The sequence below is a fragment of the Lynx rufus genome, unplaced genomic scaffold (genome assembly GCF_022079265.1).
Source record: "Lynx rufus isolate CCGP_SWC_20201006 ecotype Redwood Valley unplaced genomic scaffold, mLynRuf1.p SCAF_5, whole genome shotgun sequence".
Lineage (NCBI taxonomy): Eukaryota > Metazoa > Chordata > Mammalia > Carnivora > Felidae > Lynx > Lynx rufus.
The window spans coordinates 23261996-23287807 of record NW_025814867.1 but is presented as its reverse complement, the minus strand read 5'-3'; the positions used below and the strand labels follow the sequence as shown (position 1 = coordinate 23287807).

General features: G+C 39.1%; 1 long non-coding RNA gene across 1 annotated transcript in view; it reads left to right on the top strand.

Moving 5' to 3' along the window:
* LOC124527027 (uncharacterized) overlaps positions 1-22627 on the top strand; it is a 61150-nt gene extending 38523 nt beyond the window's left edge. The window contains exon 3 of the long non-coding RNA XR_006965779.1: positions 20997-22627. This is a non-coding gene — a long non-coding RNA (uncharacterized LOC124527027). The remainder of the gene's footprint in view (positions 1-20996) is intronic.
* Positions 22628-25812: the final 3185 nt, after the last annotated feature.

Genomic DNA, 25812 nt, shown 5'->3' with positions numbered 1-25812 from the left:
AGAGATAGAGGACTGTAAATCGACTCCTAGATTCAGGCATGGGTGACTGAAAGAACAATCACAGCATTAAAATAAATTAGAAATACAGGAGGAGTATAGGGATAGGTTTTTGAAAGAGAGTGATGAGTCAGTTTTGGATCTGTTGAGTTTGCATTTCCTGGCTGTATCAAAGTGGGGATAGACCAAGAAAGAAGTTGGATATATGAACCTAAAACTCGGGACAGTTCAGGTGTTAAAGCAATGGAGGTCTAAGACAGCAATTAGTGCAAGACTTACTCTTTTGACTTGTATGTAATTAGTAGAAATGACCAGTAGGAGCCTTCCCAAATAATTTATCATTATTCTAGGACTATTCAACATGACAGAAATATTCCAAGATGACATTATTCCATCTATCTGGACTCAACTTTCATATTTCTTTGGGGAAGGGGTATAAAGGCATATTATCATAACCACTGCATGAGTGCCTGTAATAGCCCACTTGGTATCTTATAGGAATGGATGTCCTTTCTGTCCCTGGAAGCATGACTTCCAAGCAAGGTAGGAGAGAAGAAGGCAAGTGTGCATGCTGCCATGGGAAAAGTGCCATAGAGGTATAACAGCTCCATATTAGTAAGTCCTTTCTTCATGATTGGCTTCCCTATGGGTGGTATTCCTAGCCTTGTTATGATGTGCTGTACACAACTCCCATGTGTTGATCTTAGATATAATTACCATGTATGTTGACTTGACTACCCCACTCACCTGGCTGTGTTTTATACATATATGCAACTTAGACAACTCTCATAGATCAACACTGATGTGGTTCTGTGGCCATCACCGAGACCTGAGAGCCATAATCAACACATTCTATAACTGGACATGATGATTTTGTAGTTTTCATCAAATGGTTGGTGATAAACTAGGAAAAGCCTAGAAAGGAGGGAATAGAGGTAAGACTAAAATCTGGGGACTACCACTATTTGAGAGCGAGGCAGAACAGGAGAAGCTTATGAAGGAGATTAAGATGGAATTATTAGAAAAAGAAGAGAAGAAGCAGAGAGAGTATTGACATGACCTACAGGCCCAAGAAAACAGCCCCCCGGCCTGCTTCTCTAGGACCTTCTATGACTTCCTTTCTGGACACTCAGCTGAAGACACACTGGTTTTCTTGCCATGAGGCACGATTAAGCCTGTCTTTTAGACTTTGTGCCTGCTATTTTCTCTTCTCCCATTTCTTTGCAAGCCTGATTCATTCTAGTCACTCAAGTCTCAGTTTATATAAGCTGCTTCTTCAGAGAAATCTTCCTGATAACCTTAAATAAAAGAGCTCGTCACAATCTGAATTTATTTAATTCGTGCATTTCTTTTTTTATTGCCCTTTTTATATACACTGGAATGTTGACTCAATGAGAACCAAAATCTTGTCTTTCTTACTTGTAGAGGTATTCCCAGGGACTAGGGCAGTACCTACCACATAGCAGGTGGTCAGTAACCATTTATTGAGTGAGCAAATGTTTCACGTCAGGGAGCAAAGTGCAAAAAGAGATTTAAGAAGACTAAGCAGCAATGCGAAGTACAGGAGAAAGATCTAATAAAAATAAGACATATCCACTGGATTTGACACAATCCCTGTCCTCAAACAGCTTTTGTTGATGGCACAAAGCATAGACCTTGAAAATGTACGAGGCGTTTAAAAACAGCATACCCCGATATGATGCAAATGGCACAGGAGTGTGGAGGCATCGAGTGAGTGACATTATAAATACTTTTTAATTTACTCCCAGCATAAAAGCTCAGAGGTTTACTCTGCTCTGGTCTTAAGCCACCCACTCGTCGCTCTGGGAACCAGGAAAATGGTGCTATTAATTGAGCATTGTTTGAAGCAATGCCTTTGGTGCCTGTTGGCTTACAAATATTTCAGTCATGTCTCTGTTTTCAAGAGGGTGAAGTGCAACTGTTTCAGCTTTTATTACTCTAAGGTTATGTGGTGACTGTTGATCATATTTGTCAGCTGTAAAATTTTGATCAGCTTCATTTTAGAAAGAGATCACTCACAGAATTTTGCGATCATCAATATGAAAGGGAAGTTGCTGCATTAGAAACAGTTACTTGAACATTATTATTCAGCTGAATAGTGGGTTTTGATTACTTAAATACATCAGTTTTTTTATAGAGCTTAACAGATATTCCATCTGCCTTTATAAATTATTTAATGTTACAGATCTTACATGATGGGTGACTATGCACAGGCAGGGATGGGGGCAGGCAAAATCTGGTCCTCAATGTCATTTGCCCATATAGGCACCTTTGAAGACATCCATTGCCTTATATGATCATCAATGATCTCTGTCCACGATGAGTGTGACATTCGTTGTCCCATCTGGACCTCAGTTGTTCGTCCACTTGGGTCACCGTGAAGACATGCCTTCTTCCAGCATGCACAATCACTTCCAGTCCAGTGGTTCTCCTTCCCACACTGACCCACACTGACCCACACTGACCCACACTGACCAACAGCAGCCATCTTCCTTCTCCTCTGCCACACTGCAGAGTGGGAAATTTTGATATTCTACCTGCTGAAATGTACTTGCTGGTCACTTTTTCTCTTAGGTTTTGTCTCCTTTGGTCAACCTAGATTCTACAAACTTCTCAGGGGTTTTGTCCCCTGCCTTGAGCTTATCCTAGCAACATGGACAGTGACCCTCTTTTGGGAGGACGCTGAAGTCTGTGCTAGCATTGCATTTCCTTTGCTCCTACCTGTATAACGTTCAGGGAATGTTGTTTCCTAAATTGACCATGGGGACCTAGGGAGAACTGTGTGCTTTGTCATGATATTTTATCCTAAATCTTTTGCTAGGTCATGCCTCTCTTCTACTCATCTATCTCACTGTTTAGGCTTTTGAATCCAAGAACCGGGAAGCAACTATTTTTTTCTTTGTTTTCTGCTGTCCTATCCTTTCTCTGAAACAATTACATAGAAATAGCCTAGCTGACTGAACAGTGGGTAAGCCAAGGACATGGTATGAGACCACTTGGGGTGTGTGGGTGGGATCATGCTGGCTAATATTTTAACATTATTATTCTATCACTCAATTAAATGTCAACTTTTTATTTAAAAATAAGAGTTCTATGTAGTCAAATCATGTAATTTCCATTTCAATGCCTCATGCTCTCCATGCATTAACAAGGAGATTAGTAAGAATTGAAAGGCAAAATTAAGGTAGTAAGGTCGCAGAATAGACACTAGAGAACCTTTAATTCTTGGACTTTTTTCTAATTCCATGACTGAGCTATTCTTTGTGTTTTGGGTATGTGAATATTTGCAGTACTAATCTAATCTGTCACTCACCCTCTCTGAAGACATGATGAGTACAAAAAATAAACAAGGGTACTTATTTGGTGAATTTCATGCTTAACCTCTCCTGGCCTCCTCACTCTTCCAAAGCTCTGAAGTCTCAACCTTCAAGACACACACACACACACACACACACACACACACACACACGTATACACATACACATAGATACAGACACACATATGCTGGAGAGTCACTTGGGTTAGCAAAGTCATCTTTTGCAGTTCAAAAACAACTCTTTACTCCATAGTGGTTTCTTTCCAAAGGAATCTGGATTTGGAGGTTGAAAAAAAGAAGAAAAACAGAGGAAAAAGAAAAAAAAAGATAGAGCTTTGTGTCAACATGGATCCAATTTCTACTTTCCTGTGTCATTCCTTTCATCTCCTTCTCTACGTTAGTACAAGAACTCTTTTGCGTGACACTTGGACAACTCTGGAAACTGGGATGAAAACAGTTTGCAGAGCTGGAGAGATGGTGGACAGTTAGAGAATTATGGAGAGCTGGAGGACAAAAAGGAGAAGGGGGATGATGAAAGGTTGGAAACTGATGACAGAGAATCGGGAAACATGGGTTTTTTTAGTTTTTAGAGGATAACGTGTTTCAATGGAGAAGCCATGGGATCTGTGGTCAAGTTTAGACAAAACCCCAGACCCTAGAGGTCCAATGTTTAGGTGAGATTAGCCTCCGAGATTGAAGTTGGTGGCTCTTGGAGGCCACTGGAGGAGACTCTGAGCATCTATAGTAAATTAGTAAAGTGCTTACCATGCTGCTCATTAATGCCTTAGTATGAAATTATTAAATTGTTAGTAAGTTATGGCATGTAGCTTTATAATGCACTTAAATCATCTCTGGGATCCGTGTTTTATGTTCTGGGTATAACCTCCTTGATAGCAGTGGTGATACTATTTACTTCTAAGGGTCCTTCTACCACACTTCATATGATGATTGGCTCACATAGAGCACTTAAGGCATGCTAAATAATACTTCTTTTCACTGAAACTCATGTTCTTCTTTCTCCCTTAATTATTTCTTTTTTTAAAAATTTTTGTTTGTTTTGAGGGAAAGAGAGAGAGAGAGAGAGAGGGAAAGAGAGCAAGCACACATACACACATGAGTGGAGGAGGAGCAGAGAGAATCCCAAGTAGGCTCCAGCGTCTGCACGGAGTCTAGTGAAAGGCTCGATACCCCCAACTGTGAGATCATGACCTGAGCCAATATCAAGAGTCAGATGCTTAACTGATGGAGCCACCCAGGTAGGTGACCCTCTCCCTGAATTATTTCTAATGTAGGTGCTTTCTCTAAGAAGATTGTGAGCTTATTGAAGGCAGGGACCAGGCCTGCTACTTACTTTCAGTTTCCTATCACCCTAGCAGAGTGATAGGCCCAGAGGGGAGCTCATTTAATACTTGATGGATTGAATTATCGACTCGAGAATTCCTTGAGGTTCTGACTGTGGGAAATTAAAGCTTTAGTTTGTCGAATAAAACAAACAAAAAAAGCTGTCTATAGAATAATAAAGCATCTCTAGATTTCTTAATGGTCCTGACAATTTCACTAACAAGGATCTTGCATTCATCAGAGTTGCTTTGCTGTTGCTTAAAAAACTTTATTCAAATTGGTCTTCACAAAAATGAATGAAGGACTTTAATAAAATTAAATTTATTCAGTAATACAACCGACAAGTCCAGGATCTTGCTCAATTGATGTCCATCTGTATCCAAGGGATCCAATGGTGTCAGTCTACCAGTTCTGTCTTCTTTGCTAGCCTCTGCTTTCCTTTGCAATGCCTTCATGTTAACACAGACTTTTCCATCATGGTGGTCCTCGTAGCTCAGGTTTCCTTCTTATCTTTCTAGAAAGGCCCAGAACTGACACTCAACCTTTCTATGCCTAGGGTCATGTTCAAGGACCTTAACCAATCATTCTGGCTGAGGGGATATGATTTTGGAATTATCCAGGACTGGGTCACATGCTCATCCCAGAAAGAAATGGTGGGCTTAACTAGACTCAGACTGACAGCGGGGCAGGGACCTTTTCACAATAAAAATTTAAAGTATTGTTTCCCAAAGAAGTGTAGGCAGTGGTGTAGGCAAAAGCCATAGCTATCTAGTAGAGATCCTCTGTTAGTTTTTCCCAAATGGAGCCCATCATTGAAGATACTTGTCTACTAAAAATGCTTTCTTGAGGTGCCTGGGTAGTTCAGTCAATTAAGCAGCCAACTCTGGCTCAGGTCATGATCTCGTGGCTGTGAGTTCGATCCCCGCATCAGGCTCTGTGCTGACAGCTCAGAGCCTGGAGCCTACTTCAGATTCTGTGTCTCCCTCTCTCTGCCCCTTCTGCGCTCATGCTCTGTCTCTCTCTCTCTCAAAAATAAACATTAAAAGGATATAAAAATATTAAAAAATTGCTTTCTTATGACATAATTCATTTCTCCATTGCCTATCCCTCAAAGAAATTTAGAGACCAAAAAATCTCCACAAACTGCCAAACCTGAATGTTGTAGATTTCATGTGTGATTTCTCTTGGACTTTTTGATAAATTGTGAATGGCTCTATGACCTTACTTCTGCTCTTATCTCCCTTATCATCTTAGAAGACTAGGTTGGACACAGCTGCTGTTTGTTTTAGCAGAGTTTCTGAGACCTTATTGGGTACATCAGAATCAGGGGTTATTAGGGAATGCTGATGCTCAGGCCCCCTGCCCAGGGGTTCTGATTTAGTGAATCTGGAGAAGAAATTAGGCCTTGGGAGGCTTTTCCTACAAACATTCTAGTGAGTCTTCTGGGCAACCCAAATCGGGGAACTTCGCAAAACTCGCCACTTTTGCAGCTATCTTAAGGGGCTCTGTACATCAGGAATCACAAACAATGAACACAGTTGTACCTGGCATAGTTTCAGACTACAACTACAAACAGCTGTGCCTTTCACTCCAGGTGTACCTTTGCCCCTATCCATCACACCTTCGCAAAAACCAGCAAAAGCAACTGTAATAACTGTAGAGAAGTTCACGGAAAGGTTGACACCAAAGATGTGTTTTTCCTTTTGCCCATGTGCTAATTTTCTTTTCACATTTATCAACAGTGACTGGTTTACATTTTTGGCAGCGTTCTGCTTCTGAGTTAATATGCATTGTGGGTGCCAGTTAAACAAAGTTTTCCCAAGAACTTTAGCATTGTTTGTGGTTTAGAGGTCACTCATAATGGCTCAAAGAGCTTAGCTGGAGTTTGGATCTTGCATTTTTTGCTTTTCCTGCACAGTGCTATTATTTTTTTCTTAATTAATTAAGTATGTTTCTCCAAGCAAGTACAGGCTGTACCATGAACAATTTTGCCATCTGATTGAATCTGTACATGTTTACATTTTAAAGAAAGTTAGGAAGAAATGAACAGTAGAGTCCATCAATATTGGTACTGAAAAGGGGAAAGGAAGTTGAAGTAGGGCAGAATCCACAGAATATTTAAAAAACCATCAAATATATATGATGCCTAAACTTGGAGGTCTCAGTAGTACATCATCAAAATATATTTCTGCTGTGGTGTGGTAAGAGCATTTGGTATGGTATAGCTCTGGTAAATGAACAATCTGAAGATCTAGGAAAAATCAGATTTAAAACATCTATTCTATTCTTTCCAAAAATCATCCAAATATTGTCATTACTCTTGCAACAACATCTCTCAGATTGTTTTCCTCTCAGCTGCCCCTAAAATATCTGATTTGGGGTTTGGAAAATCAGGATAACACAAAAATAGAGCAAACAAGGATTGCAGGGAAGTGTAATTAGTGAAATTTAGGAGGAATCCTGTTTTCACTTCAGAGGGACCACTGAAATGTCTTATCATAGACTGAGAGTATTAAAGAATATTAAAAGCCTAGACTCAGTGAAACAATACTTGACTCTTCCTAATGTCAGAGTTTAAACTCCACAACCTAGCACAATCAACATTCTTTTTTTTTTTTTTTAATTTATTTTAGAGAAAGAGTGTGTGTGTGTGAGCAGGGGAGGGGCAAAGGGAGGGACAGAAAGAATCTCAAGCAGGCTCTGTGCTCAGCACAGAGCCCGGAGCTGACTGGGGGCTAGATCCCACAATGCTGAGATCATGACCTGAGCAGAAAATCAAGTTGCATGCTCAACCAACTGAGTCACCCAGGCGCCCCCACAATCAACATTCTAATTGACTTCATATAGCTTGACTTCAGTCAGAAGGAAATTTAACTTTTGAAACTGATGTGTAAACTGAAAGATACCCCAGGAATTTACTAATTATTTCTGGTCTGAATTTTATTACTTTTGGTTAATTACATAATAAGATTTAGATGGGAAGAAGGAGATATGGTATGGTGTCTAAAATAACTTATGACAATTGACATAGAACAAAGTTGGAATGAGATATTAAAAGTATAAAGTTATAACATTTTAGAGATGATATCCTAAAATAACTTACCAGGCCAATAATAATTGTTTCTTTCCTGATGTAAAGAGAATTTGATATTTTTAGCTCTACTAAATCCAATAATCCAGCTATGGAGATTAGCAAAGTCTGAGGGCATAATGAGATAGAGAACAAGTAGAACAGTAATGAAATCGCAGACCTGACCCAAGGGAGTGATCCTTTGCTTGTTTGAGAAACGAACATGAGATGAATCATCTCATTAAAAAACATAATGTTTGAGAGTTCTAGCTGCTCCACAGTCTCACCAACATTTGGTATTGTCAATCTTTGCACTTTTAGATATTCTGGTAGAAGTGTAATGGCATCTCATCATAGTTTTAATTTGCATTTCCTTGATGACTAATGATATTGAACATTTATTCATGTGCTTTTTTTTTGCCATCTGTTTATCTTCTTTGTAGAAATGTCTGTTCAAATCTTTTGCCCATGTTTTTATTGGGTGTTTGAGTTCTTATCATTGAGTTGTAAAAGTTATTTATGTATTCAGATGCAAGTCCTTTTACACATATATACATTGTAAATATTTTCCCCCAGTCTGTTGCTTGCCTTTTCATTTCTTTAGTGCTGCCTTCAGAAAAACAGTAATTTTTAACTTTGATGAAATTATATATATATATATATATATATATATAATTTTTTCTTTTATGGTTTCTGCTTTTTGTGTCTTAAGAATTTTTTGGTCTATCCTAAAGTTGAAAAGTTTTTCTCCTAGAGCCTTTAAGGTTAAAACCACTTTGGAAAAGCACATAGAAAGTGGTTTACTTTTTATGAAGTTAAACATACACTTATCATATAACCCAGAAATTTCCCTGGTAGGTATTTAGCCAAGAGAAATGAAAAAGTGTTCATAGAAAGGCTTGAACAGAAATGTCTGTAACATCTTCATCCATAATATCCTCAAATGGAAACAACTCAAACGATCACCAAGAGGTGAATGGGTGAAAATGTATAATATATACATATATAAGCATAAAGAAATAAAAAAGAGAATAAACTATGATACAGCAACATGGATTAATCTTAAACCATTCTACTGAGTAAAAGGAGACAGACACAAATGAGGGCAAACTGTGTGATTCCACTTATGTGAAAATCTGGAACAGGAAAAAATAATCTATAGTGATAGAAAACAAATCAGTGGTTGCCTGGTCCTGAAGTATGGGAGGATGTGACTGGGAATGGGCATAAGGAAACTTTTTGGAATAATGGACACGTTCTATATCTTGATAGTGGACGGGTCATATGGGTGGGTGTGCTTGTCAAAATCCTTAGACTGTCCACACTTTAATGTATTTTAAGATATATAAAATCAGGAAAATTTGATTAAAATATGATTTAAAAATACCACAGTTTTAGCCAATAATGATATCCTTATCGGAAGCCCGTACTGAGTGATTTTGAACATGTGATGATTCTTGGTAGAATTTCCAGCTCTCAGACCCCAGATCATGGCATTATTATTTGTATTCCAAAATGAGACATTTTTTCTTAATAGAAATTTGAAAAACACAGGAAGCTGCAAGAATTAAAAAAATTATTGCTTGTCTCAACACCTAAACCCAATCTTTTTCCTATGCTTCATGTTTTTCTTTTTCACAGCTATAATCACACTCTTAAATTATTTGACATTTTACATATTACATTTAACATATTACCACTTTTGTCATTTAACATTATAAGATTTTTCCCAAATAATTTTATGGTTTTTATAAATATGATTTTAACAGTTACATAACATTCAGGTAAATATACACCATAAATTATTTTAAAATACCACCTACTTTTGCACACCTTTCTATCTTATTTGCTTTGGAATTTTTTCCCTATCTAATGCTAGGATGATTAGCATACATCATTTTCCCCACTTAGTGTTATTTATTTAGGATAGATTTCCAAACACCTTGGTCAAAGGTTCGTGCTGTCACCATTATTACTTGGAACAAAAAGATCAAAACTCGCCCTTCCTGTGTGGCTTTCCTCTTAGGTTTCCATTCCAGCAAATCTTTTCTTCTTTTTACTTTCCAATGAATTATTGTCTTTCGAGGCAGGGAGCTAAGGAGAAAGAGGATTTTCACCTACTCTTCCGAATGTACTGCGTTGCCTGAATTAGCCTCATCTATCTGTCAAAGTGCCCAGAAACCATGATGATAGGAGCTGTGGAAATAGATATCTAGCATATGGGAACCTGCTTATAATTTCTTGCTCACAGCATTTATCCCACATACAGCATTTATCTTTAAAAGAGCAAGACTAATGAACCCGTATGTATTGTTTTCTACTTATAGCATATCCTCATTTGAAATACATCCCATGAAAAATAAAGCTTGGCTAATGAGTAAGGAATTGCAGTGTTTTATAGTGAGTAGTGTCATAATGCCTTGGTGTAATTCTTGTTTTGCCACTGACCTTATTGGGTCATTTTTTTCTTTTTTAAGTCACAGAGACTACTTATTGTCTGTAAAATGCTTTGATTATTTCTGGTCTAGAGGACTATGTAACTATACCTCTTAATAAAAATTAATTTTGGTTCAAGAAAATTGGGAGTGGCCAAACAGATTACTGAGAATGTGTCCATTGCAGTGGGGGGGGGGGTATTTTTGCACTGACAGAGAATTAATAATAGTATGTCCAGAAAGGTTGAGCTCCTTTAGTGAATTAGAGCTCTGACTTGATTTACAAAACTTCAGTTGATGACCGGCTCCTTCAGTCCTACACCTGTTACTAAATGACAGGCAATGTAGAGGAGTGGTCAAGCTCTGTTGTTCAAAAGCTGTGTATTTTCAGGCAGGTCACATGGCCTAAATCCTAATTTCATCTTTTGTAAAATGGGACATGAATCCACTTGCTCATAAATTGTCTGAAGTTTAAATGAGATCATGCGTGTAAAATGCAGGCCCCGTGCGCTGCAGACACTCAATAATAATGCTCCTAATTGTGGCGGTGTTTATGAAAAAGGCAGTACCTGGGAACGGTTCCATCAAGCCTCACAGTTCTGCTTGTCCCCTTCTCATCCCCTAGTCTTTGAACTCTCATCACTGGACAACTGTCTTAACCCTCCACCCTCCCCTCATTTTCATATCCTGACACCCTCCCCTTGGGAGGTAAATAGCCCTTGAGAGTCAAACTCTCTGATAAATGCCCACTTCATGCCTTGTACTGAAATCTGACTTCATGCCTTGGACTGAATCTTGACCTCCCTACTCAGTATCCCTCTCTTTTGGAGAGGTCTTTGTGTCCTTTGCCAGGACTGGAAGGGCACATTACTACCCTCCTCTGCACCATGCTGCTGTTCGACCAGTATTCCCCTCTCTCCTACACAACCCCCTGCACCCTTGAGGCTCTGCCTTTCTAGACAGACCATCATCTTGTTCTCGTGACCATTGTTCAGAGTTCCTCTAGCCACTTCTTCTTTCATCAAATTTTGACCTCAGCATCTTCCTTTCCTTCTACACTCCTTTCATCATTCCTGGGAATTTGACTTTTCAGTTCCTCTCCTTCTCTCTGAAGTGATCTTTTCCTCTCCACCCACTCCCAAATCTCAAACGCATGCATGTGTTTCTCTGACCACAGCTTCCCATTATGCTGTTACTTCCTACTTCATGACATATTCAATCCGTTAATCCCATTGCTTACTCATAACCCTTCAGCTCATTTCTGCTATCGCTCCTCTTCATTTCTAGCTGAGATTTCATGATCCATTATTATAATTTCTCCCTTGCAAATCTTCTTGATGCTGTTGTCCTCTCTCCCACTGTTGTATGAACTTTGTGAAGTTCTAGCTTTGGTTCAACTTTTCTTGCCTTTTCCGTATTTGCACATGGAGACGTACACCATAGCTTGTGTGTGTGTGGGGGGGAATCAGATCTCACATGACTCCTCAAGACGGCTCAACCATTCTACATTTAAAACAAAAATTGAGCACCATTTAAAAATCTCTTCTACTCTCACTTCTTATTATCATTTCAGCTAATTACCGAGAGTCATTATGAAAATAGAAACCATAAGATGAGAAGTCTTGTCATTTTTTCCACCATCATAATTGGTGATCCAAACTGACCTACGACAGCACCTCTTCTCTCTCTTCTTTATTACTATTAAAAATAAGTGCATATCATTTCTCTTTCCAGATCTTGGTACCTCCATACATCCTCCCAATCACAATCTCTCTGAATTTGTTAAAGGCTTTGCTCATTTGGCCATTTCCTCTCTCTCTCTTTCATCAATCTTTCTCTTCCTCAATGATTTTTCCCATTGTACAAATATGCTGTAGTTATTCTGCTCTTTACACTTTCTTTACTCCATTTCCCCACACTTTTCAACAGCTCAGCTTCCCGAGATTGGTCTACAAATGTTAGTTCTGCATTTTCATTGAATTCACTCCTCTACACCTTCTAGAATGGCTTCCACCCCTGCCACTCCACTACAATTGCTTTCTTTAAGACCACCAACAAACTTCATGGACCAATTTCAAAGATGTATTTTCTATCCTTCTCTTTATTGACTACCTAACAGCATTTAGTGGATCTTTGGTCAAATAGGAGCCCAGTTCTCTTAAAATTGTACAACACGAAAAACCTCTAAGTGAAAGGGAGGGGGTTTTCCTGTAGGCTTTTCTCTCTATTCCCAAGATGCATTTTTCCTTAGGAAACTTCTACTCTCTTTCTTCTCTAATTCCAAATTCAGATGTGGACAGGAGGTTCTTCCTATTATGTCTCTGAGTACTCCTTATTCAGATGTAGACTTAAGGCTCTTCTTAAAGATCTCTCAGCACAGCAGGAACAGGAATGACAAAAGAAAATAAACTCAGAAAGAATCTATCAAACCAGCATTCTGGAAGGAATGGCTTATTCATCTGTAGCTTAGGGTTTGCGAAATGCTCATTCTTTTTTTTAATATGAAATTTATTGTCAAATTGGTTTCCATACAACACCCAGTGCTCATCCCAACAGGTGCCCTCCTCAATGCCCATCACCCACTTTCCCCTCCCTCCCACCTCCATCAACCCTCAGTTTATTCTCAGTTTTTAAGAGTCTCTTATGATTTGCGTCCCTCCCTCTCTAACTTTTTTCCCCCTTCCCCTCCCCCATGGTCTTCTGTTAAGTTTCTCAGGATTCACATAAGAGTGAAAACATATGGTATTTGTCTTTCTCTGTATGACTTGTTCCACTTAGCATCATACTCTCCAGTTCCATCCACGTTGCTACAAAGGGCCATATTTCATTCTTTCTCACTGCCAAGTAGTATTCCATTGTGTATATAAACCACAATTTCTTTATCCATTCATCAGTTGATGTACCTTTAGGCTCTTTCCATAATTTGGCTATTGTTGAGAGTGCATGCTACTGGAAGTCAAAAGAAAGCTGGAGTAGCCATACTTATATCAGACAAACTAGACTTTAAGTTAAAGGCTGTAACAAGAGATGAAGAAGGGCACTATATAATAATTACAGGGTCTATCCATCAGGAAGACATTATAAATGTCTATGCACCGAATACAGGAGCCCCCAAATATATAAAACAATTAATCACAAAAATGCTCATTCTAAAAGAATGGTTTGTAGTTCCATGGTTGCCTCTTAAAGACCTCCTTTGGACACACGTCATTTCTTTACTACTTAGAAATTAGGGGTGAACAACCTGCCATTTCATAGTCCTTATAGAACTTGGCATAGACCAAGAGCTATACACACATAACCTACTGAGTTAAGAATTAGTTAACCTAACTTGGTTGGGTTATTTAGTTGGTATGGAGTAACATCAATCATAAGCTGGAATTTGTAAACTACCATGACTAAATAAACTAGATTCCCTCAAGGACTTTATTCTATAAATAAGTCTGGAGGCGGCAAATTTGGCAACATTGCAAAGCTCCCTCTGATAACAGCACAACCAAATAAATATAATACTATTGTTAAGTGTACAAGGACGGGAAAAGGGATCTTTGGCTTACCTTATGAAAGTGACAGTGCAAACACTGGAGAGCCAGTGATCTGATTTCTGTCTCCACGTGGTAGATGTCCTCTTAGCAGCTCTGCAGCACCTCCCAGAAACCAGTTTTTCTCTCAAAGTTCAATATAAAGAAAAAAAATCCTCAGAATAAAAAAAAAAATATGAAGTTGGTACTTTGATGTTGGAGTAAAAGGGAACTCCTATATTTTGGGGGAGAACATCTCCTTGTCTTGGGAATTACTTTAGGATCTCTGGATATGTTTGAGGTGTTCCATGGTGATGGGGGAAGGTAGCCTCTGTCATGTTGAGGCAGATTGGGAACAAGGTAGGAAGTCACCCCTTTGCTGTGGTGGGTGCCAGGTCTTTGGATTTCTGGGACCAGTAAATTTAAAAAGTGGGAGAGTAGCACAGAATGACTTACTTTTTATTTTACCAAATAAGGGCACTGAAAATGCTAGTGTAATCTACTCAAAGAGAGGACTATTTATAGATAATAAGAAGACAGAGGACATAATCTCAGAATAAATAAAATAAGTATAACTTACTATATATATTACAGATAATATGAAAATCTCACTGCATTTTGTTCTTTTGCATTTTGCTGCACTGTGCACCCATGAAAACTCCATCAGAAATTTGTTCTGGCATATGGAAATCAATGCTCCATCAGACAGCTTTATAAAGCTATAATGTGTGTATCAGATGACTAAATTGTATATTCCCTTTACTATCTCTTTTCTCATTTTTTCCCTATCCCTGAATCCTTAGTAAAGTGTGGTTTACATATTCTCACCTCACCTTAGTAAAGAAAAGAATCATGAATCCATGTCTGGGACCAAGAGACCCCCTGATACCAGGGCAACAGTACTGAGGGTGATGTTTTAGAGATCTCCAGAAAAAATGGAAGAAGAATCCAAGATAAAGGTCCAGATGTTCGTTACAAGTAGAGATGTCTCCCTGTACAATCTATTGGAGGTTTGTTGTGGAAATTCCTGAAGAGAGATAGAAGTTTCCCTAATAGAGCTTCCTTACATTTCAAGAATTGCCTTTTTGGAATTCCTAAGAAATGAAAAGGAGTTGCTGAGACATTCCAGCCTGTCCTTGTTTCTTTCAATGGCACACTGAGTGACAGCAGCTCCAGCAGGTAGAATGTAAAGCAGGCTTCTTGGGTGATAGTGGGGAGGGGGCAGGACCGAGGGGTTCTTGTTGGCGCTAATCACACTGCACTGTTTGGTCACCTTTCCCCATGTACCCTGGGGCATGCGTGTCTCCAATGGGGATTCAACAGTTGGCACACAATCAACCTGGTGAAAAGCTGGCAGAAGCGATCCCTTGGAGAAGAAGAACTGGCCTATTGGACAGTGGGGGTAAAGAGAAAGGTCACAGGCAAGAGTGACTCCATGAAGGGGCAAAGCCAAGAGCATGAACTGTAACCCCTCAGTGAGTATTTATCAGGCAGTCAACATGTTCTTGACTCAAGGTGTGTGAGTGTTCCTAGTGTTGGAGAGGCCAACTCCTTTCCTAGATCACTGACAGTTTAGCTAAAAGATAGGGTGAGGCTGTTAGGGCCTTTGCCTTGATGTGTTCCTATATTGGTGGAAAGAACTGCATTGAAGCTGCCCATAAAACTAATTTCCACTGGGTTCTTTCCTGACAAGCTCAATGTGAATATATTAAGAAAACTCTAAATACAGGTCTCTATTCAGAAGCAGTATTTAGGAGTCTATTGAGATTAATGCTGTGGAATCAGGCAAACAAACAAATAAAAAAAAGAGAAAAATAAAAAGAGCAAAGGCGAGTGAGGCTCTGGGAATTATAACTAATTTGTGGACCAGGCATCCTGTTTCTGCCACCCGGTGCAGTGTGATCTGACAAGGCTGAGTAAATGTGGTTTTGGCTTTGCACTGCTGAGGCGTTTAACTGCATCATGCTGAGGTGGACTGAAACTTCAAGGGCATCAGTGACATATTTGTTTCGTCACCAGTCTGCCCACTCCTGCATTTATCAACGAGCCAATGCAGTATGTATATATATATATACATATATATATATATGTATATATATATTTTAACTTCACACCATGGTGTCTGATTTATAATTTCCCGTGGGCAATATTTTTTTACAGCGACTGGCAGGATTTTTTGTTCTTCATTAGGCCTTTTATTAACCCACTGCCAGAGCTCTGTATCTAACCACTCCCAGTGTTTCAGTGATCATATTATCAGTAATAGCATATTTCCTCTGGGAGATATGAATACAGTCTATTGCAGGTGGAAGGCTGAGAAGAGGCAGGGACGGAGGGAAGGAGTGCTCACATTCCTATTCAGGCTCTGCCTTCAGACTCTCCCCACGAAACTCGCCGGTGTTGCTGACTAGAGATTCTGATGGCTCCTTCACCTCCCTTTTTTATGTGAGCAGCAACCTTATTTGTTCAGAAAAGTTTTAAACATCTATGACATCCTGCTCTCCCCAAAACAGACTTGACCACACATTTGGGGGTGCAGTCTCCTGAGTTTTCCTTAAGATGTTCGCCTTTACCAAAAACTAAGGTCTAGATAGTTAACGGAGGTGGACTGGCTTGAAAAGAGACCCGTACCATGTAGAGGGGGTGGGTCCTTCCTGTCTGGCGGAAGGACTCAGATGAAAGGAAGTACAGAAGCCTGAACTTAATTATTATCATCACTGCTCTTCCATTTAGAGAGAAAGGAACGGTCCCAATTACAGGGCTGGGAAGATACTTACTTGAGGTCTCTGGTCTCTTTAGTTGGTACCATGTACGAACACAACTGTATTCAGTAGGGAATATACTTCGTTTCTGAAAGAGTTGAAGGGGGGGGAAGTTCCGTAAGTTTCCTTGGTGTTCCATTTCAGCTCCCAAAAGTTCCATCTTCTTATCTCAGTGTGAATATTTACTAGCAGAGTGGACTTGAACAAGTCACTTAATCTCTCCAAGCTTCATTCGTCAATTTTGAATTCTAATAATGATCAGTGGAGCGCACGTTATTGTGGTGAAGATCAAACCAAACAACCCACTTAAAAGGGATTTTCAAACTGCGAAGTACTGTACAATGATAAGCTCCCAGGATATTAAAGATAATTCCTATTCCTGCAGCACCTCTCAAAATAAAATACAATCAGCAAAATATATTGAATTTCTTAGTAGAAATTAGCTTCCCCCTATTTCAATTACATCATACTGAATATGATGTATTTGATGGAGAAGGGTCAGAGAACATACATTCTGTCATTAACACTCGAAATATCCATGTCTCTACACTTGGATATCCTTTGATTCCCTAACTCTCGTTTCCATTGCCATCTCACGTATATTCCAAATGGATAAGGAAAATCACAGCCTTATCCCGTTACCCGGGACTCTGGCTATTTCAGTGCATTGAATCCATCTTTCCAAGATCTTCTTTTGGTGAATTAGCCTGAGAAATAGAAAGAGAAGTATCTCCTTGGGTATCTGGTGCCTTCCATTAATGATGTGAAGTTTCAGCCTCTACATAGTTCTGTTAAACGCTTTTCTTTTTGAGACACTGCCCAGAAAGAAAGATCACTGAAAAATTGGAAGTCTTTGGGGGGTTTTTCTATATTCTTTTCAATAAAAGTTATTTTTCTATAACTTTTCCCCCACTTTGACAGATTGTTCATTGTATTTTGGCAGAGGCAAAGGGTCTGTGGTTTGGGCGAAGCTTTCAGATGTATCCAAAAGATCAGTACTTAAAAAGGAGTCACTTGCTGTTAAAATATAAAGAGAAAGGATGAAGACAGAGAGGAAACAGGAAAGGAACTTTTCATTCATTGGTTTTGGGTTAGCTGGGCTTTCAATACAATCAATCTGTGTCATCTGGAAGGGTCCTATGAACATCACCAACAACTTTCAACTTTCATCTCGATGAACATCACATGAAGCTCCTGGTTCTTGTCAGTAGATCTGATTTTTTTCTGACTAGTATCTCCTAATACTTCGAGATATCTTGTTTGGTAAAATATGGTACAACGAAGACAAAGAGAAAAGGGCAGTTTTCAAAGCCTACCTTGACATCAAGTGGATATCTTCTTTGTAAGTGCAGAGAAACTATAAGTAGCTTCTAACCTGATTAATTGAATCTAACAATCATAAAATGAATACACTGACTTAACAGTATTTTCTAAAAGATTATTTTCTTTTTCTCTAAAGGCAACTCTCCCATCAAATTTTTGACCATACAAGAAAAGCGTGGCTCGAATTTCAAAGGAGCAATAGTGAAAATTCACCAAACGAGTCCAATAGCAATTGTTTTCTTGTTATCCACTTAAAGAGTTTTCAGCTTTGTGCCAGACATATGCCAACCCCTTCTCACATATTATCTCATTTAATTCTCACAACAAAAGTATGAGGTAGATACCATTATCTTTCTCATTTTTCAGAGACTCACACCTGACTGAATCACTTTTTAAGGTTATATGGCCAGTAACTGGTGGAGTAAGGATGTGACTCATTTTTGTGGCTCTCCTAAGCTTTCTCTCTTAATCACTAGGCTAATACCATGTCCCAGAAGAGTTAAGTTACAGAAGACAAACTGAGTAGCCGAAAAAAGCTCTGTTGTCCAATTGCTTTATTGCCTTAAGAAGTCCCATGAATCACGGCCACACTCTCCCCAAAGAGTGTCCCCAAAATGTTTGTGTCACCCAGAACTTCTGCTTTTGGCTGCTGTTTTCCTACATGCCACAAGGTGGCTCAGTATAGAGTGACCTCCTCTGATTGTGAATTCCCAGAGGGTAGAAAAGGCATGGGAACAAATTGCTGTATCTTGTCCTAACAGATTTCAGTGGCACTAGCTCATCCTGTAAGAGCCACACCTCAGCTGAAAGCTCAAAATTGTGCTCATTGGACTCAAAGGGAGACTCACTTGAAGCTGGGTCAGATTTCTGATGGGAGCCTTTGTAAGCACCTTTAGCCTCAAAAGACCAGATGCTTATTGTGGATTCTTCAAATGTACAAATTAAATCCAGAAATAACTTGTAAAATCTCAAGCAAAGAAGTCTGTGGCTTGATTAAAAAACAACACACACGCACGCACGCATGCACACACACACACACACACACACACACACACCCCAACTAGCTGCCAGTAGAGAACACATGGGTAGGTAAAAAGCCTCTCAAGCAATAGATTATGGAGTTTGTGAAGAAATGTTAAGGTTTGCTAAATTGCGATCAAACTCGCCTCAGCTACTCCCACCCCAAACGCACACAGTTCAACCTTCAACCTTTGGAGGATGAATTTTTTCAGAAAGAAAATTCTTTTCAGCCTATGGAAGAGTACCATGGGGTTTGCTCATCACAGAGGCTGAAATGAACTCTTTCACCCTGTTTAAATATTTAAAAACATAAAAATCTCCTGATACAGGCAAATAGGTCACGGAGTGCCAAAAAATATATCTGAGAATACATCTGCTTTTGAGATCAGGACTCCTGATCATACTCTGTCCATTTTGATTTGCTTTATTGCTCAAATGTGAGACTCACTAAAATCCTAGCACAAGGAATAACTCGCTTGCCCAATGCCTTAGGAAAGAGAGATTCCTTCAGGGCAAATAAAATGAATGCTCTGTCATTCAAATGGGTGTTTTTAGTGCCATTGTGGTCATCTTTGGCCCCAAAGAAGTAAGAGACAGATCAACTTAACCCATGCATACTGGGTACAAATGATTAGTAACACTCACTCTACTTATTGAAGAAGATGAAGTGAGCAAAGAGACATAGGTAGAGTGTAAAGGCTTGGAAAGAGAAGAAAAGGGGAATCAGATACTTTCCATTTATTTGGCAATTGTATCTTGAGCTGACCCTGTGCTGAGACCAAATCCTATCTATTTTGTTTTCCTTCTCAGAAACAGCCATCTATGGGTCATTGCTTCCTTGCTACATGAGGTTACGTTTTGCATGATTTGTTGTGAAGTATCTCTGTTTAGAGTGAGAGGATTTGAGGGAGAAGAAAAACCTAGAAAGATATAATTAAAACTTTAAATTCTTTATCACTCCCTACTCGAGATGACTCTTCACCCTTCATGTGGCCTCTGACTTCTAGATGACCTTGGATCCATATTAATTGTACCACAGGTAGCAATTAACCCAAGTCAGAACTGGAATTTGGTCTTTGTGTAGAACTCATATGTGTTAACTGGGGAACTTCAGGGCCGCCATTTCCTGCCTTATAAACTGAGAAGCAGGGAAGGAATATGAGGGCAGGGAGAGAGAGAACTAGCAGATACAAGAGAGGCAGAGTATTATGAATTTCGAGTAACTTATCTCAGGTTGTCAAACTTCTGTAGGATATCATCATAGCCTCATAATAAAATCACCCTGATATGCTTGAGTTGATTTAAGTCAGTTTCTGCTACTTGCAACCAGAGGTTTCTAATTAATACCAATCTTTATGCATCTCTGTTACTCAAGGGCTGGCAAGAAGCTCTCTAGGTTACTCTGTGTAGCATAAGTGGACAACAATAAGGAAATCATCATTAATCATTCAAATATCTAACACTGTCCAATTTGCTCCCTTATAGTTAACATATTTGAGTGTTTCTCCAAGTTTTCTCCAAAGACCCCCTTCACCTAGGAATCTGCTTGTTATAATCCGTTCCCTATTAGATCAGATTCACCGAAGGTGGACCCAGGAATCTGCTGAACAATTCTTAAAAAGTAGAGCTTGAACATTAACAGATTGAGGAGTTGATGTTGTCAGAATTTCTGTTATTGGTTCTGGGAGAATGAATATGCTCTATCCATATTCTCAATGCTGAGATAAGAATCCTTCCACTTGTAATAATGTATTAGGTATTAGGATACTAAGTATTGTTTGCTCAGGGGCACCTGAGGAAATCTTTCTTTATATCCTCTTGGCCCAACCATCCATGTTTACCACATAGGACTTTTCTTACCTCCCTTCCCAGTTGGGGCTCTTAATTAGATAGGTTTAGCAGTTTTTTGGATCCAGAACTCTGCAATTGCTTCTGGAGGGGATTCGCCTGTGTGGCTGCACTCTCAACAACAGATAAAGTTAGTTTGTAGGTTCCCTGGGGACCATTGGCAAGATTTGGTGTAAGTTTTGTTTAAGCTCTTTAAAGCATCTCTGGCACAGGACCAAGAAATGGGCACTGAAAAGGGGGGAAAAATCAATGGGCCAATCAATATGATGAATATATGGCTCCATTAGCTACTTCCCGGTCTCTAGGATCTGAATGACGGTTTCTGCATTTTCTCTGTTGCAGGTTTTTGATGGCATTAAGGAAAGCTGTTGCTGCCTGTTTTGAAGATGCCTCTCTTATCTCAATGGCTAGTTTTGGACATTTCCACACTTGAGACATGAGAGACTTAAAGAGCCTCTTGGATCAACAAGTCTGTTTTCCTTCCCTTGCCCTCCCAAGAGTTTAAGACTTCTCCAGGAGAAAATTCAATTGCCTCCAACCTACCCATTACCTGGTGACTTCACTCAGTGAATTCATTCCTTTGCTAGGCTGACTTGTACGTTGACCCTGATTTTTTTTTTCCCTCAAGTGCCTTGTTTAGCCACATTTTATGACTCTGCTCTTGACTGAGGCACACAGGTCAAACTGTTACTTTACAAAGGGAGGTTCATAAAGTGAGTATTTCTCAAGTAATTCTGGAAACTAGAGAGGAAATGATTCGAGGATATACAAAGGGGTACAGCCAGTTTGTTGAGCTTCCATACTGAAGAATAACGGCTTTACGTAGAACATAAGCACTCTCCAGAGATGTTTCTACAAAGCACACTTACAGTAGTTGAAGCAGTGCTCCTGAGAAAGGTTCCCTGGTGCAGGGTTACAGAAAGAAATTTCTAAACCCTAACCAAACTGAAAGGGGGTTTTCAGAAATGTCCTCTTCTCTCAGAGAGAGGTTAGGTACACACGATAAGTACTGAGTCAACATTTGTTTTTTGCTAACCACTCAGTAAATTCTAGAGCAGACATCTTCTACTAAGCTATAGTCCTAACAATGAAAGCGGGACCTGTTTAGCAGTTTATGTTTCTATTGTACAGGAGAATGACTTCCTAGCTTAAGTGACTATGCCTTTATTAGAGGTTATTATGATATAAAGGGATTTCAAGTTCTTAAGGGTTATAAGGGGGTAATAACTGAGTTTCTTGCCTCACTGTATTTCCCTGGGGAATACACAATAGACCCCATACATGTAACTAAATAAACCTAAGATACGAAACCCTCTTCTCTAAGAATTCCTACAGGATGTAAACATGAGAGAGACCCTCTGGGCTTATGACCTAGTCACCAAGTTGGACTTAAAAAGGCAAGTAAAGAAAATAGAGTTACATGTAAGACTCAAGTAAGGTGTTTAGATAATGGCACTGTGCATGTAATGAGGATGCTGAAGACAACTGAAGTCATAAAAAAGTGGGACATAAAATTGTCCAGGACAGAGAGTTTGCTTACAGGAATAACGGGAGAGTGATTGGAATGCTAGATTGGGACAAAATGGTGGGCAGAATATTTTGCCAATGGAAAGTTTATATTTCATTTTGTAGGCTACTCTAGGATATTTACTTAAATTTTATGTTTCCTGACTGTCCAGGTCACAATGGAATCCTATACATTTTCTTCAGATGAAAAAAGATGGATGTGTGCCAGTTAATCAAACAGGATAAAATTTGCTTGCTCCTTTTTATGGGATGATGATGACTAATGCTGTAGATAATGCTTTAAACAGTGATTTTGCTCACCAGACTTGGTCCCAATGTTCTCAATGAAAGTCAAGACCATCCTCTTGACATGTGACTTTGGGAAGGGCATTCTCAGAAGTAACATTAATGAGTTTTAAATATGGAGTCCTCTTTCTTTCTTTCTTTCTTTCTTTCTTTCTTTCTTTCTTTCTCCTTCCTTCCTTTCTTTCTTCCTTCTTTCCTTCCTTCCTTCCTTCCTTCCTTCCTTCCTTCCTTCCTTCTTTTCTTTCTTTCTTTCTTTCTTTCTTTCTTTCTTTCTTTCTTTCTTTCTTCTTTCTCTCTTTCTTTCCATGGAGATTTCTGATGATTTAACTTGATAAGAGAATGTTTCAGGCTTCCAGCAAGTATTGTATAGATTCTAAGAAGCAATTTGGCAATAACTACCAGAAAGAGCCTTATAAAGGTCAGCCCATTGACCTAGTTCCACGTCTACCAATCTACCTCATCCATGTTAGAATAATCTAGAACACATGAAGATGTTCATTTCAGTATTATCTATAAAAGTTAAAAAAAAGAGGAAAAACAAATGTTCAACTGTAAACACAGTAGATATTACACATAATAAAATATAAAGCCATTGGCCTGGTAATAAATAAATAACATTACCAGCATGAAGCTTGTGATATAAATGAAATGAAATAGTTCTCAGCATGTTAGTGATTACACACTGGTATTAAATAGTATTAGTAATTACTATATACAATATTATCTAAAATATGAAAATATGTATAGAAAAGACAGAAAAAATATAGTATAGTGCTAATTACCATGTCATTATTACAAGGATTGATAATTAACATGACATGACTATTAAGAATGATTGTTTGGTGTTTTTTTCCACAGAGATTATACTTTAATCTTAAGAAGCCTATATGATTATAAAGAGAAAAATCTCACCGTTAAAGCTGAAGTTCGGTTCTCTCTTCTCCCACTAACTAAAAGGCAATGATGTAGGTTAAATATCAGACATATCAGGGCATCTGGGTGACCCAGTTGGTTGAGCGTCTGACTTTGGCTCAGGTCATGATCTCACAGTTTGTGAGTTTGAGCCCCACATTGGTCTTTTTGCTGTCAGTTCAAAGCCTACTTCGGATCCTCTATCCCCCCCTCTCTCTGCCCCTACGCCCCTCACACTCTCTCTCTAAAAAATAAAAGAATATTTAAATATCAGACCTGTAAGAGGCAAAGCTGTTTCAAGTGACAGGAGGTCCTCTGAAGCTTTTACTTATATGGAAGACCTCTCCCATCCTCAGATGGGGGGTGGTAATAGGATGCCTCAAGAAAGTCTAAAACTCTATGCCATTTATGTATGTATGTATGTATGTATGTATATTTATTTTTGAGAAAGAGAGAGAGAGAGGGAGAGAGAGATTCAGAGTGTGAGCAGAGGAGGGTCAGAGAAAGGGAGACACAGAATCTGAAGTAGGATTCAGGCTTTGAGCTGTCAACACAGAGCCTGACTCGGGGCTCAAATTCACGGACCACAAGATCATGACCTGAGCTGAAGTCAGACACTTAACCGACTGAGCCACCCAGGCGCCCCAACTCTATGCTTTTTAAAACCCTGAATCTCCTTAAGGGGTCTGAGAAAACTGAAGGCAAGAAAAGCAATGGAATGTGGGCTGGAGCCCGGCTTCCTGGGTTCAAATCCTGGCTCCACTGCTTTCTGGTTGTATGAACTTGAGCAAGTCACTTAGCTTTCTGTTCAATTGCTGTTTCACTCGTGTGAGTTTACTGTGAGCATTAAAGCACGTAACCATGGAGCATCTCAAATAGCACCTTGCTCTCCACAAGAACTCATTAAATGTGAGCTATTACTAAATTGAAGGCTCTGTTTCTGAAGCTTGATTGTAAGTCTTGTGTTGACCCCCATGGCTCCTTGTGCCCCAGGCTGCCTCTGGCCTCTGTTATATTTTGTCAGCTGTTTTAGTAAGGACATAAAGGAACTCCATGTAAAATGTCTTTCTAAATTCGGCCAAGAAAGGAAAAAGAACAGGTTCACGATTATTCACTCACAGGCGCAAATGTCTTTTATAAACTAAGGACATCTTGCTTATACAGATGATTGGTTCAATAATGGGAGGGTAGCTTTAATGAATTAATTCACTAATTATCCATCCCAGCTCCATAAAACAATTGGCCTTTAGTAAGGATGTTGGCACATTATTCATAGCTGCTGAAGGAAGGACAGAAGCCATTGAAAAGGAAGACATCTAAGGGAGGTGAGGACTCAGAAAGCAGGGAAGAATCTCAGAACTAGGTATGGGCCTCAATCCTAACAGTTACCACATAAGAATAGAGAGCAGGGCCCTGTCCCCCTGAATCCGTGGGGAACATGTTGGAGTTTGTTGAGAGAAAGTCCAGATCTCTTGCAAGAGTCCCGGCACTTTGCGTTTTGGAAGAAAACTATATTTGCGCCACTGATCACTAACAAAAATAGAATAGAGCTGCAGGACCATATCTCTCTCTCAAATTTTCATCAGTTGGCACTATACGGAGATGCTTTCTTTAAAATATGTCTCAGGGAGTTTTGAAATCAGTACCCCCCCCAACCCCAGAATGGAGCCTCTTTGAGAAGCTAGTCATACATTAATTCTATTGAAATATATGCTTCACTTGTTAGTGAAACAAAACAGTTTGAATTCACTAAGGTCACACTAAACCAGGCCTTTGCTCTGAAGTTAAAGGCTCTAAATAGATCAAAACATTCTTTGTAATGCCCTTGAGTGATCCATTTATTGCACTTAACTTTCTCATTACTTAAATGCAAAAGACTAAAGTTGAAGAGGCCAAAACATACATTTGGAAATTTCAGAAAACATAATAGGCTGAGAGAGATAATGTAATACTTCTCCATGAAGAGGAGAGCTTGAATATCTTGATTACAGCTTCCCTACCCATCCCTCACACATTCAAATCCAATATATGTGCTTTTATTAATGCGTGAGTGCAGAGATATGCATAAATGAATATTGATAAGGCAGGATACTGTATATTTATGAGGTTTTATATGTTTTCTCTTTATGTTTTATTTGTATTTATATCCAGCGCTGCGTACTGTATGTATGTGTTTATAAGTATAGCAGCTATGAAAGAAATAAGATTTTAATCGATTTCATAATATTTTGCAACCACATATACACTCCCATCTATTTCACTGATGTGTATTGCTATGGGGGGGGTGTGTGACACTTTCTATCGGTCTCAGTGAGGACTCGTAATAAATATCTTAGTGCTCAGGCGAGATTTTATAAACAAACTTGTGTTATAATGCAACTGTATCCTTGAAATTTTACATGCATAAAAGTCAGAAATTTGGAGTTGTCATAGT